This window comes from Patagioenas fasciata, chromosome 4, assembly GCF_037038585.1.
Source record: "Patagioenas fasciata isolate bPatFas1 chromosome 4, bPatFas1.hap1, whole genome shotgun sequence".
NCBI classification, from domain to species: Eukaryota; Metazoa; Chordata; class Aves; order Columbiformes; family Columbidae; genus Patagioenas; species Patagioenas fasciata.
In genome coordinates, this window is record NC_092523.1 from 35,962,299 (window position 1) to 35,976,369 (window position 14,071).

The 14,071-nt window shown below is 37.1% G+C and overlaps 1 protein-coding gene across 24 annotated transcripts in view; it reads right to left on the reverse strand.

The window, feature by feature from the left end:
- Positions 1 to 14,071, reverse strand: part of TENM3 (teneurin transmembrane protein 3) — a 1,336,783-nt gene that overhangs the window by 342,214 nt on the left and 980,498 nt on the right. The window contains exon 1 of one of the 24 annotated variants that reach the window (XM_071807655.1): positions 11,292 to 11,435. The exons of the other annotated variants lie outside the window; for them this stretch is intronic. The gene's annotated coding sequence lies outside the window, so the exon portion shown is untranslated. Of the gene's footprint in view, positions 1 to 11,291; positions 11,436 to 14,071 lie in introns of those variants that run through there. 24 annotated transcript variants of the gene reach the window in all.

Sequence of the window (14,071 nt, forward strand, 5' to 3'; positions counted from 1 at the left end):
TCCAGGGTTAGGTCCATCTCAAATATAATTTCTTAACAAGCATTTTGGAAAAGACTGTGAGTAAGGCCTAACACTGAGTATCTTCTCTTTTCATTACCAAACAATTCATGATAAAAATGTTCCTGGAGGATTTTATATCAGGTCCTTTATAGATATGACATTTAAAAAAATTATTAACTGAACAATATAAGCCAACTCTTACAAAGCAAAGCAGCAGGTAGGCAAGCTCACTCCAAGTATTGGGTACATTTACCCATTTATTTAAATTATCTAACTAGATAGGATTGTGAAGTGAAAATATCACTTGTCAGTACGTATCAGCTATAATTGGTGCTGTACATTTCACGAATAAACCAACGTTCAAGACTCTCTACATGTCTGACTAACTATCAGCTAGGTCAATGCCAAACTTTCATCTCTCACAGCATGAACAGCTTCTAGATTATCTCCTTGCTTCTTTCAAACTAAGGATTTAACAGAATATGCATATTACTTGAAGAAACCAAATTGTCATCACAGGAAACACTTAAGATATAAACGGTTAATAAGTATACACTGGAATAATGATATAATGTATGGTATAACTGGCATAATGATACAATAGTATAACATGGTTAATGAGAAGGCAGAACAATATTATGAACTTGCTCAAATCTATTTGAAACAGTATGACAATACTATGTATTTTAATAAGAAAGAAGTCTTAGCCAACAGCAAATTCTTGTAACATTATTTTTTTACTGTCTAGGTATTTACTGAACATTGGGGGATGCTTAACTCCACAGCCTGGAGAACAGATCTAGGTTCTAAGCTTCATACAACTCATACATCTGTTCACAGCATATATATGTTGAGTATGTCCTTCACATGGGCTGGAGGTGAAAATGGGAGAATCCTCCCCAGTCTTGAAGTTTTTACATGAGGTAAGCAGAGGACATCTTGACAAGCAGGCCTGTAAACCTGAAAACTCCCGCATCCTTTTGTGAAAACTTTGCCTTCCAAACAAACAAGAAAACGGTATATCAGAAGCTGCCTTTTTATTACTGAGATGAGGAAAATTAGGAGAATAAAAGAATAAATGAAGATTAAAATGTTTTAAATCACAATGATGCATCATGTGCACATCATTGCAGAGTACGCAAAAACGTAACACCCTAACTTGATTACATTTAAGTGTTCTGTGAGGATATGCATATGATATATTGCTGTGATTTAAAACATTTTATTTCTATTGAAGCAGCACTACAGCTTTGAAACCTGCTGCAATTTTGTATGTCTTTTCCATTCTTCAACATCAAATGACAGATTCTCCTGAATATTTACTCACTAAGAATGCTGACAGAACTTGCAGGCCTTGATTTTATTGTAGGATTGTAACTCTGCATCCGAGTTCCCAGACTTCCTGCTTAGCATCATAGCATCAAGAACTAGAGTAATGTCACAAAGAATTTTTGTTCAAATGATTTTTGTCACTGACAAAACTCCTCTGCTTAAAAATCTTGATGATTTGAAGCATCCAAAAATTTTTAATGCTCGGTATTCAAACGAAATCTCTGCTGCACTGTCAGACCAAGACTCAGTGGATGAATCAGGCATCCAGATACTTTTCTTTTACAGGACAGATTCTTAACTGTGCTTCAACTGGTAAAGGCAAACACATGCTAAGCACTTATAGAAAAACCTATCATCCAACATATAAATAAATGTTCAAATATATACATTATATACAAACTTACAAGTGACACATGCAGCTACTCAGACATAACACACTAAGTAGATAAACAAATGAATGTATGAATGAATATTGCTTATTTTCAACTTTTAAACAGTGCGGGTTTCCAAGCCAAACATGAAAGCTGGGAATGTAACATATTCCTCTGAAAACACTGAATAAATCAGCAAAGAGTGGAAAGTTTTTTAAAAATATAGATAGTGTGATAATGCTACAAGTGGGACAAGGAATTTTGCCAGTATTTGAAAACCAGCAGAACAGTGACAACCAAAGAACCACCAACCCTGCAATAAAACAAAGGTTTTTGTCAAACACTATTTCAAGCCATCTGATCTTGAGAAATCAAAAAGAAATTACTTTAGCATCCATTCTCAAATCACAATGGAGAAAGATCACAACCCAAAAAATTTAGTAAATACAGGGATCACTTTATGTATTGTCAGCAAAAACTCAGCCAGCCTTCTCTATCTTAAATGCATAGTGCTAGCAACCCTTTCATATTCCAGTTGAAAAGGTTATTGTAAAACAGAATAAAGAATACACCTAGCATCTTTTCACTAATTTTATTTACAGTGTTTCATGTGACAAAAACATCCATCTATTGAATGCAGCTTTGCTATTAATACACTACAATTCTCCAGTTTCCTTTTAGGCATACCAATTTCATTCTCAAAAAAACCACAACCCATCAGCCCTGTTTTGTATTGCAGTCTCATTAGGTTTCACAGCCAAAAAGACACTGAAGAGTCTCCTCTTCCATGAAAGGGGCTTGAGGAAACCTAGGATCAGCAGAGATATCTCTCTCCCACCTTCTCTTCATCTTAATTATTCATGAAAATGACCGGCAAAGTGATAGGCATAGCCTGTTTTCTGGGCAACCGATCTGTGAAACAGCACTTCTGTAAAACCAGATAAACCCTTCGCTGCTTCCCCTACATCAGGTCCTGTGGTGGCAGCATGCCATCCATGCCGCAGGACTGGAGGTGAGCAGGAACATTCTCAGCCCAGCTCTTCTGAACATGGTGCCTTCACTGCATTCTCACAACACAGAATCAGAGTTGTTTTGATTGGAAAAGACCTTCAAGATCATTGAGTCCAACCATTAACCTGACACTGCCAAGTCCATCACTAAACCATGTCCCTTAGAACCTTATTTACCAGTCTTTTAAACACCTCCAGGGATGATGACAAACATTTCCCCGGGCAACCTGTTCCAATGCCTGACAACCCTTTCCATTAAGAAGTTTTTTCTAATAACCAATCTAACCATCCCCTGGCACAACTTGAGGCCATTTCCTCTGATCCTCTTGGGTTTTTTACCTGCAAAAAGAGACCAACATCCCCCGCACTACAACCTCCTTTCAGGTAGCTGTAGCACATGGAGTGGCAATGTGAACTCAGAACTGCTTGTGTCCCCTACAAGTACATGGATTTCAACTGCTGATATGAAAAAGTCAAATTTCGGAAAACTGAGGAGACTGAAGTCCATTAGCTTCCATTCGTGCCAGTAAAAGTGCATGCATCAACATGGGAAGAATGATTAAACTGAGTCATGTGAAATACAGTTCATCTTTCACTTTCCATTGCTCCCTGCAGGAGAAAAGCAAGTTATACTACAGCCCTGAAAGCTTTAATTAGGGGACGTTGGAAATATTTGTAATATTTTGGTTTGTTTAGCGTTTGTTTTGACAGAAAGTTTTTGATTAAAAACAAACTGAAATCTACACCAACACGATTCTGCTCCAGCATCACAACATTAGTTTAGTCAGTAGACTAGCAGCCTTCACAAACTTCAGTTATCAAAAGATAGGTTAACTAATTCAAAAAATAAATACATTGGTAAGAAACAAACAATCCCAGGGAAACAGAACAGAGGCTAAGAGAAGGATGGCATTTTCAAAGGAGGCGAGCAATCCACAGAAAGAAGTCTCCTTTAATAACTGCATTTGCCAGAAAGCATGGAATTAATTATTGTTCCAATACATATAATGTATTCGGAGACCTCAAAAAAACAGACATTACTACCTGGCATTTCAGGGAGTTGTTGAAGTATACTGATTGTAAGCATAAATGTTCATATTATGAAACAGGCAGATGGTCTGCTTCACCAGAAACATTAGAGTCTGACATTTGTTATCAGTTGTACTGATTTAATACTAATGAGAGTAAATGGAGACAGATTTGCAAAAATCTGTCTCTCAGGAAGATGTATGTGTGCCTTTAAAAATCTTTCACTTCAGATATATCATACTATGGTACCAGGAGGAATAATTATATATTTTTAATATACAGCACCACTCTGACATCTACACAGAGCTTTCAGTCCAGTAACCAAAACCTACAACTACAGGAGAGTAAATTTATTTAGGAAAAGCAGCAGAGGCAGTGCTTCGGGATCTCTGCCATAGCCATAAACCAAGATTAAACTTACTTTTTATGATATTATAAAATACCATTATACTCATCACTAAGAATTTCGTTCACAAGCAGAGTGATTATAAGATAAGCATGCTAAGGATAAGTTACGCTTGTTCTCCAAATGCTGAAGTGTTGTTATCCTGGTCAGCATGTCCCTGGTGACACCAGCTCCCTCCTGCAGGCAGGGGAGAGAGGGAGGAGCCACCAGGCTCCCCCTGACATCAGGAGTGAACAGGAACCAGAGACGGGCTCTGCAGAGCAACCTGCCCCATCACACTCACTGCCTGCATTAGGGACTGTGGCATAAATCACAAATCCAAAGCGATAAACATTAAACAAGGGGCATAAATTAGCAGTGCTTTCTCAAGCCTAACACTTCTCCTTCGACTTGTTCTACTGTATGCAATTGCTTTTGGTCTTAAGATTCATTAAGACTACATTTCTCACAATGATGAGGTGGCAAAGGTCTTCCTTCTAAGTCAGTGTCTGGCTGCCAGCATTTCTGTAAAGTGACCACTTTAATATCACTGAGATTTCTGTTGTTATGAATAATGATAAAGCATATAAATTAACAACAACCGTGCTCTTGCAGAAAGGTGCTAAAAGATGGTCAAGGTATTATTTTGAAATTCATTCTTAGATCTAAATAAAGTGCTGCCTCATAGTGCAGCGAGGTAGGGCATTCAGGGAACTGCCGACCCTCAACACACGGACTATATCCATGAGGGTTCCCCAGAGCACGGCCATTCCTCATGGGGCAGAACATGCCATGGCGGGACACAGAACCACTGCAAAGGGCTACAACAAACTGACACCACAGAAGCTCCTTGCTTGTTTTGCTCTCTTCAGATAGTTTCTTTTCTTTTCCATTTCTTCTGCAACAGCAAAGCAAGTGCAATCAAATATACAGCGGTTTTGTCCTTATTAACTACACAGCATTGATTCCATGGGGATTCTGAGTTTATTCAAACCATTCTGAGCACAAGCACAATTTAAGAACGAGGTGTAATAACACAGTGTTGTTAAATTAAATTATTTAATTTCAATTTATGTCAAACAGCGAAACTTATAGACTGATTCAGACACTCTAACAGTGAAGACCTAGATTTCTTCTTTCATAGCCCTAACTGTAAAGACTATTATTCACTCATCTCCTATTTCTTTGAAAGCTAATGCCCATTTATTATCTGAGGATAGATTACTATGAGGTTTATTACAAATTTAAAATACATTTGTTTGTAATCATACATACTGTATCAAATGAATACACCTGACAGAGGGATGTTTAAAAAGTCTTTTAACCAAATCCATCTATAGGTTATTGAGAGAAAAGTAGATTGTGTTCTGTTTTTCATTGCTTGGAAACACTGATTTCAGCTATTTTGACCATATATACACTGAAGGTCAGGCATTACATATCACAGTTTGCCAATTTTGTAACATTTTATAGCAAAAACATGGTCATGGTCAACAACTTCTAAAACAAGACTAAAACCAAGATTCTGTTCCTTGCACAGAGTGCTGTGTTAGCATACTGCAAAATTATGTAGAATACTGTACTTCAAGATGAGATAAAAATGCCTCTGGTATAAAGTCAAGAAAATTTCAACTGAAGTCAGTTGTACACATTGTAACACACTTTCTCTGAAGCTTCTACATTGGAACACAAAACACAAATTAACTGTCATGTTTAAGCAATTATCTCCTATCAAAACGATCAAAAGCCTAATTTACACAAGACTTACAGTGGATGCATTTCCAATTCCCCCTCTAGCTTCCCTGAGACAGTGCAACTGATCTGAACCAATACAGTCACACTTCTTTTTTCTTGGGGTGGGGGGCAGGGCTGTATGCAGGGAGACAGTGTGTTTTTGAGTTTAAGTAAATGGAAGAAGTGTGATCCTGCCTGCAAGGCACATCTGTTAATGTATTACATATTGAGATAGCCATCCAGATCAATACCCTATTTTTTAATATCTTTTTTCTTCTTCTCACAGAAAACCAATAGCACAAATGGATACTACTTGATTTTTCAAGCAAGCTTTTCACAGGACAAGGAGGGAAATAAGCGGACAAAACTAATTTTGGAGTCAGAGTCCTGAAACAGAATTTTCCTTTTGTGACTTTGAACAAGATGCCCTCTCCTGTCTCACAAACGCCAGCATCTCCAACGGGAGCAACATCAAGTCTATGTTCCTAACCAAAACACAAACAAATCCATCACTGTCATTCGGCAAGGGGAGGGGGACTGAACACCATGGATGACACAGAGAGAGGGAAAGAACGATAACTCTGTGATTCTTCTTTTTCCCCCCTTCATTCTCTCTGCACACTCTCGTGGATCTACAGTAGTGGAAACTTTTACTTTTTTTTTTTTTCTCCTTTAATTTACAGGGCTGGGATTTGTGCAATTCTAATACTTTAAAGTGATTTGCTGTAAAAAATTAATATACACACACATACATATACTTTGTATGCTTCCTCTTTTGCACGCAATTAGTAAACTCTACTAAAATCCACTACAAGTACCAGAACCTAAGTTCGAAAATTGACTAAAAGAACAAAACAAAAAAGAAGAGAGTCTTTTTGTAACTAAACGCAGATCTCCTGGAGATATGAACTACTTTTCCTGCTGTATTTTTTTGTTTTTCTCTTTGTACATTTAATCTTACAGCCTTCTATTAGCATTAGTATTGAAATCAGGGCTTTTTGACTAAGGAATGGAATACAATGGATAACTTATATTCCGAAAGTCAGAAAACAGAACTATTTGTAAATTATTTGTTTAACTGAATTGTGCACTTAGACATTGTCATATACAAGGCAGTATATAATTATTTTTAATTGCTAAAGGGAGACAACAGGGTTTTGCTCCCCCCCCCCCCCCCCTTTTTTTATAATTAGGGGAAAAAAACCAACCAACCAACCAAACAAAAACAACACAATTCTTCCCCACCCCTCACACCCCCTATGCCCTTTCATGCTGTGGCTGCCCTCATGTAGCAGTGATTTGCAAATTTGAAGAGCAATCATCCTGGATCAGCTAGAAGAGTCTGATGCAGTTTTGTATGAAAATACTGAGGGACCAGTACAACATTTTATATACCTTCAGCTCTGGTTTTGGTTAGAAACTAAGGCATGCTCATTAACACCAAAACAATAATAAAATAGGTTGTCTTCTACAGAAACTAAAGATGAAAATCCCCAATCACAGCAGTAGATTTTACTTATACCAGTTAGTAAATGGTTGAGACAAATCATTACTATGAAACCCATTTTGTTTCCCAAAGAGAGGTAAAATCTGATGTTAAAATCTGAATGGTAGTCAGTGCTTGTCAGAAAACATGAATCTGTTAGTTCTAATATTGAGATACACTTGAATCACCTTCCTTGGAGATGCACACATTAGCAGCATACAAATGAGCAGCATGCAGGTATTGAACAAATGCTTGCAAAACTGAGATTAAACATGCATGGTGGCTTTTGCTTCAGACAGGCAACAGCCCCTCCTCCTTCCACAGTCCGTAAGAACTTCCCCTGGCCTGTGAAGCTGTTTGAAGAAAGACGTACATGGAAAGAGATGGTTCTGGGAAAACAACAGTTAAAAGTTCTGCAACATGAAATTAGAAGTTTCCATAGACTTCTTACATTCCTTCATGCTTCACTGACTAAATACATAGCAAATAAGTTATGACAATCTGTGGTTAACTTTCACTACACTCTCAAAATACAGAGGCTCAATTCTGAAATGTGATCAATATTCATACCATTTTACATACCAAGGTAATTGGTAAAAATGCTGTGATACATTCTTTGAGACATTTCTGAGGAATAATTTAAGTATTTGTTACCCAACTTCTATAAATCTCCTGTTTCCAAGTATTGATGACAGTTAATGGAAGTATTACATTGTTAGAAGGGTTTCAAAGTGACTTAAGTGAGGCGTATAAACAGGATAAAAATAGAACTGAACATATTACAATGAAACCATGAAGGCATAATTTAGACACACACAAAATGCAAAGTCTTTTTTCCTCTCAACAAGAGAACTATTAAACCACAAAAGAGTCACATATAGAAAAGCAGGCTTAACAAAGGGTTGACTTTAAATAGTTTTAAAAATCAGGACTATGCAGCTTTGCAGCAGTAAGATACATCTTACAAGCATATACTCTAATAAGGCCTCTATTTAAAATTTTGCCACATAAATTTACAAAGGAGATCTAGCTGCCCTCAGACTATATGCATAATTAAGTATGAATGTGGTAAACAAAAAGCTAATAAAAATCTGGGCAAAGACAGCTGAAGTCAATTGTACATTTTACATATTCTTTAACTAAGACCAATTACCTAAGTTTATAATCTGTAATCCTGACAAAACTCTGGGATTTGCACACTAACAGCACATGTACCTCAATCACTGTCATCTTCTAATCCAGAAATCTGCATATGTATTTCTGCAATAGGATTAAGATTAGTTTTATGAAACTTTATGCAGCATAAACGCGCAATAGTCCTGAAAGCAGTAACCCTGTGTTCTACCGCTTCTACTCAGCACTCTGCATCCCTGCCCCTTGTGCCATCCAAAAGCTTGTGGTTTCCTTATTACCAGAGCTCACTTGGGTTAAACGTTAATTTTCACCATGTCAATTTTAACCTGGGTCCATTCTCCAGCCTGTGTTTGCAGCCAGCCACGGTAACTCTTGTGCTGGCAAGCAGAAGCTGCAATAAAGCAGGAAAACCTACAGCATGCATGAAATCGTGACCTTCAACTCATAACCTGGCTTCATAGTCTGAACCCAGACAGCGCTATGTAGTGAATTACAAACCCATCCACACCCAAAACCTATTTCTGATGCAACAGTCACTTTTTGCTCAAGAACTCATTTTCCCCTAACAAGGGACCTGTGAAAATTTCAGGAGGCCAGCTGAGCACTAGTCTTTCTCCTTATCTCCTCCTGCTGTCTTCTTCCCATATTGCCAACCTCAAGAATTTAGCAGTAACAATTCAGGTACTGAATTCAAGTTTCCCTATAAAATCACAGGGTTTTGGAAAAATTTTGTCTCATGGCCACTAGATTTCTATTGCTTATTTCACATTCTGTTTGCTACAACCAAAGCTAGGCATCGATACCAAAGCCATTTTATCTTTACACATAACAAGCTAGAAAGCATCATATTGTCATACTGGTCTGAAGCTTGAGTCTCAGAGAAAATGCTTGGGTTTAGGCAATGGTAGGGAAGCTGAACAAGACAGTAATTGTTGGCATATACATATTTGCCACCCAACTCTGAATACAGTGGTGAAAAGCAGAAGATACAGGAAATATAAAAAAAAAAAATAAATCCATCACTGACTAGGAAATAAGTGCACCTTAGGAACAGTGACTACGGGAAACAAGCTCGCTAAAGCTGCCAGTAACCATCTGAATATATTTTCATCTTTTCATGGTGCAAAAGATGAGACATCATAGGCTTTCTTCCTGCTGAAAGGCCACTAGCAGTTTGTGGTGATAAAAACCCTTTGGGAGAAGGGAGTTTTAAGTGGGTGGAATTACAGGGACCCAGTGGATCCACCTCTGATTGATATGAAACTGAACTTCCTAACATTAATGTATATTTAAGTCTTATTGTAAATTCATAAAGGGAATTTAAGGGACAGTTTTAAACAGACTCCATATTTCTATTAGAAATCAGATATATATATCATGGAACGTCCTCTGCCTGAGAGGCAAGAATCTTCTTATCTAGAAAAAATATCTCAAGTTATGTTTTATGCTGTCCAGTCACCATAATTATTACAGTGATTTCCCTTCCCCTTTTACTAGAGAAAAAAACATAATTGGGTTCTTTAAGGAGAAAAGACACCCTGGTGCCATCTGATTGTTTTAGCCTGATTTTTCGAAGAAACTAATGTAATTATGTGAAGATTAAACACAAAATTGTAACATTTGAACCATGTTGTCCAAGTTCTATCAAATTTGGCAAAATGCTAGATGTCTCAGATACGAATTTCACAGAGGTTAGAGACCTTATAGAAAAATAAGGCCCAAAGCAGTGACTCTTGAGGTAAAAGCAACCATAGTTTTGTCCCTTTTTCCCCAGAAAGATGGCAATCTAATAGCTAATCACAATTCAGATACTACCTGTCAAACCCACAAGCAGCCTGTTCCTAACTTGGCCAAAACACATTGAGACAGGCTGGAAGGAACAGCAGACTCTGGGGACGTGGCAGGGAACTGGACATCTGACACTGGAAATTAAAACACACAGTGAATAAACCTAGAAGAAATCCAGTTTTTAGGTCTGGTACTCAAGAAACAACCTGATTCATGCTTATGAAGTATTCTCAAGCCGTAGTACTTGAGGGGAAAAATACCCAAGCAACACACCACTTGAACAGCCCATACATATAAAACATACACATAGATAATTTGAGTAAGTCAATACCAATTAAATAAAAAGGATGAAAAACATTGCAATTGTTATCATGACTAGATAGTTTTAACTACCTTGGTAGCACGCAATATAACAACGTAGATTTGTGCTGAGATGCCTAAACAAAAGACAGAGCATATCTATTTTCATCAAAATGCCCAAGTAATATGATAAACATTGAAATAAAACAGTGAGAAAACCTCCCACTACTTATTCTTCACATAAATAGATATTATTTGTATATGTAGGCTGTCAGGCACACACGCACCCTTTTAGAGGCCTAGTTTTCCAAGCAGATTTTGTGCATGGCTTTTCCGCCCATCCCCAAGAACAAAAGGTCACTGAAAGAAGAAACAAACTCCAATAAAATAAAAACCAGAATAACTGATGTCCCCCAAAAAACTACAGCAGATACAAATTATTGTTGACTCATATTGTAAATTGCCTGTCCACTACAAGCTTTTAGAGTAATGTAACAATGAAAAAAAAAAGTCTTTCAATCAGTGCCATCCATCATCTTGGTAAACAAGTAAAATGTATACTCTGCCATCTGCTAGCTATTAGTCTGTGTAATCACAAAATATCATGTAATGTAATCATAAAAAACACTATTATTACCTACTCTTTCAATTTATAAGCAAATAATTCTATCTGTCAAATGATTTCATGTTAGCATGGGACTTGAACCTTCTGTGCTGCTTACCATCAATCTAGTCGTCAATCTAAGATAAGTCTGCCTCCTGTTTGGTCCTGCTGCGTTTGGAAAACACTCAGCACAGTAGTATATTTGATCCCAGAAGAAATCATGTGAAGAGATGGGTCAGCAAAGGATCCGGCTGTCAAGGACCTGAAGAGTTCAACCACAAGGGCTATGAGACAGTCACTGCTCTTGTTCAGACTTAAGTGCTGCCAAGAAAGGAGAGAATTCTCATTTCTGAGATTTTTTTTCTGCACCATGTTCTACTTAATTTCAGTACTTGCCATTAAACATATTTGCATGACAAAGAGCCCTAGAAAGCTACAAATTTCTCGATTTCCATCTTTAAAGGTACAGTAGAAGAAGCTTTATTCTAAAATGCTTAAATTAGATGAATAACTTTTAAAAACAGATTTAAAACCAAAACTGTCCATTAGATAGCAAACACGTTAATGAGCAACTCGCAACATTTTTCTAGCGGTATGTGTTACTAAAACATTTTAAACAACGGTACTGATCTTATTCCTAGTAATTTCTCAATGAACTGATAAGCAAAGGTCAAACAAAATGACATTTGCTCTTTCCATCAGCTGACAGAATTTGCCATCAGACTACACCATCAGACCAAGCTCAACCAAGGGTTCAGTTGTCTAGAACTCAGACACCAATGCCTTATTACATATTTTTGATTTACAGCAGAGAAATCAGGGAAGACTCCACTTAAGTGGTGCTGCCAGTCCAGCTTGGGGGCCCTTTAAGGAACAAAGCCATCCAAACTCCTGAAATAAGGCTCAAACTCAACCAGCTCTCTCAAATGCATCCATCTCCTCAACCTAACATAATGATCTACTCCAGCTATTTGTTAAATAGTTCAGCAGTTCATAAAGCAGACACTGTTGCAATAGTGAAGAATTAAGAGTTCAAAACTGCACTTAAAAATAACACTGCTCACACTGCAAAACTGATCATTCAGAAATTATGGAATGAAATACATATGATAGCAAGTGAGATTTCCCACCTAAAACTAAATATTAAGGCATAAAATGAAAATTCTTCTTTTCGTTTTATGCATTATGATCAATCTTTAGTTATATAATCACAGATTTGTTACAGAATGCATGACTGGTATCCTGTAAACGCACCCTGTGGTATCAGAATTAAAATTGTATCTGCATGCATCAATCTCTTATTTTCTTGACTTCCTAAACTGTGTGCATTTATCTTACTTGATTTCAAAACATCAATTTAATTTATTATGTATATATTGCACTTAAGAAATGTAGCCATTACTGCTTTCATAAAAACATGTACATAAGTAACAGAAATGAGATAGTGGTATAAAGTGATTTTCAGTCTGGAAGAAGTTTTGTTTCCTAGGATGCATCCTTCGAGTCTAGCCAACTTGACCATTAATGCCACTATCTTTACATCATTGATAGAAAAAAATTCAAGGAAGTCTCCAAAAGCAAAATGCACTTCCTTTTTTTCCTGGATAAATTCTGTAATTATGCCATGTAGTATATGGCATGAACAAAGGAATGAAGTGCTCCATAGAAATTTAAGAGAACTTCAGTATACAATTGTGCTAATTTTCAGCTGGGCACAGACACAAGAAGAGAAATTAGTCAGAAAAAAAAAAAAAATCTTCTGGACTACTTTTTCAATTTCCCTGTGCGATTTTAAAACAGAGACCCTTCTCCTAAACATTACAGCAACATGCATCCTGCACCCTTGTAATAATACCTAAGAAGGAGAAAGGAGAAATGGCTCCAAAAGAGAGACATACAATGGATATGTTTCATATCAACACAAAGTGACATTAGAAAATTGGTGCAAGAGTTAAAGAATATTTCATTTAGTTTTAGGTTTCTTTACAATAAGAAATAGAGTTGAAAATTCTATTCAGCCAGAAAAGTTTGATTTTCTTATGTGGTTAACCTGCAGCAAAATCATAAAACAATTTGCTATCACCAATTCTAAACTTTTGGGAAAAAAAAAAAAAAAATCACATAACTCATTAAAATATCTCTGTTTTAGTCTATCCAGGTATTGGTTTTCAGAATTCACAACATCTGACCACTTCAGAATTTCTAACACCAGATCCACAGAAAAGTTTAATTCCCTTCCTTGCCTTTACTTCTGTGTTTTTCAAAGAGAATGCAGGAAAAAAATTTGCTTGACGATTTTCCCTCTGTACCAATGGCCAGTTCTGTTAATGGTTGACACAATAAAACTGTCAACAGTCTAAAAACATTTATTAGGCTAACAAGGCAGTGATTTGACAACAATGGCAGCAGAGATAAGCACTGCTCCATCATTTAATGGCACTAATTTAACCTGGAGGACTGGGCCTCAAGATGCAACTACTACATCTGCTAAACTAGCCAAAATGTTTTAGGTATGCAAGTTTAAACAAGATAACACCCAGTTCTGCACTGAGTCAGAATGGTATGGATAGGTGACATGTGATTCAACATAAAATCTGCTTATAGAAGGTGAACAAAGCCAAGAAATTTAGAACAAAACAAACCAAAGAGCAAATTAACAGAGTCAGAACTTGTACTGTGTGGGCATTTCGATCTGATACTGCAGTACTGGATACTCCAGAGACTGATTTGTTGCCCTGTTAAACCTGAGCATATTTTGAAGACAAGGAAATGGAGGTATCTGGCTGAAAAGAAGGAAAGTGTGGCACGGCGTGCAGAGCCCAGCGACTACGTGGGGCTGGAGCCATGGAGAAGCCACAGCAGCAAACAGGAGGGCAAGGCACCAACAGCACAGCAGAA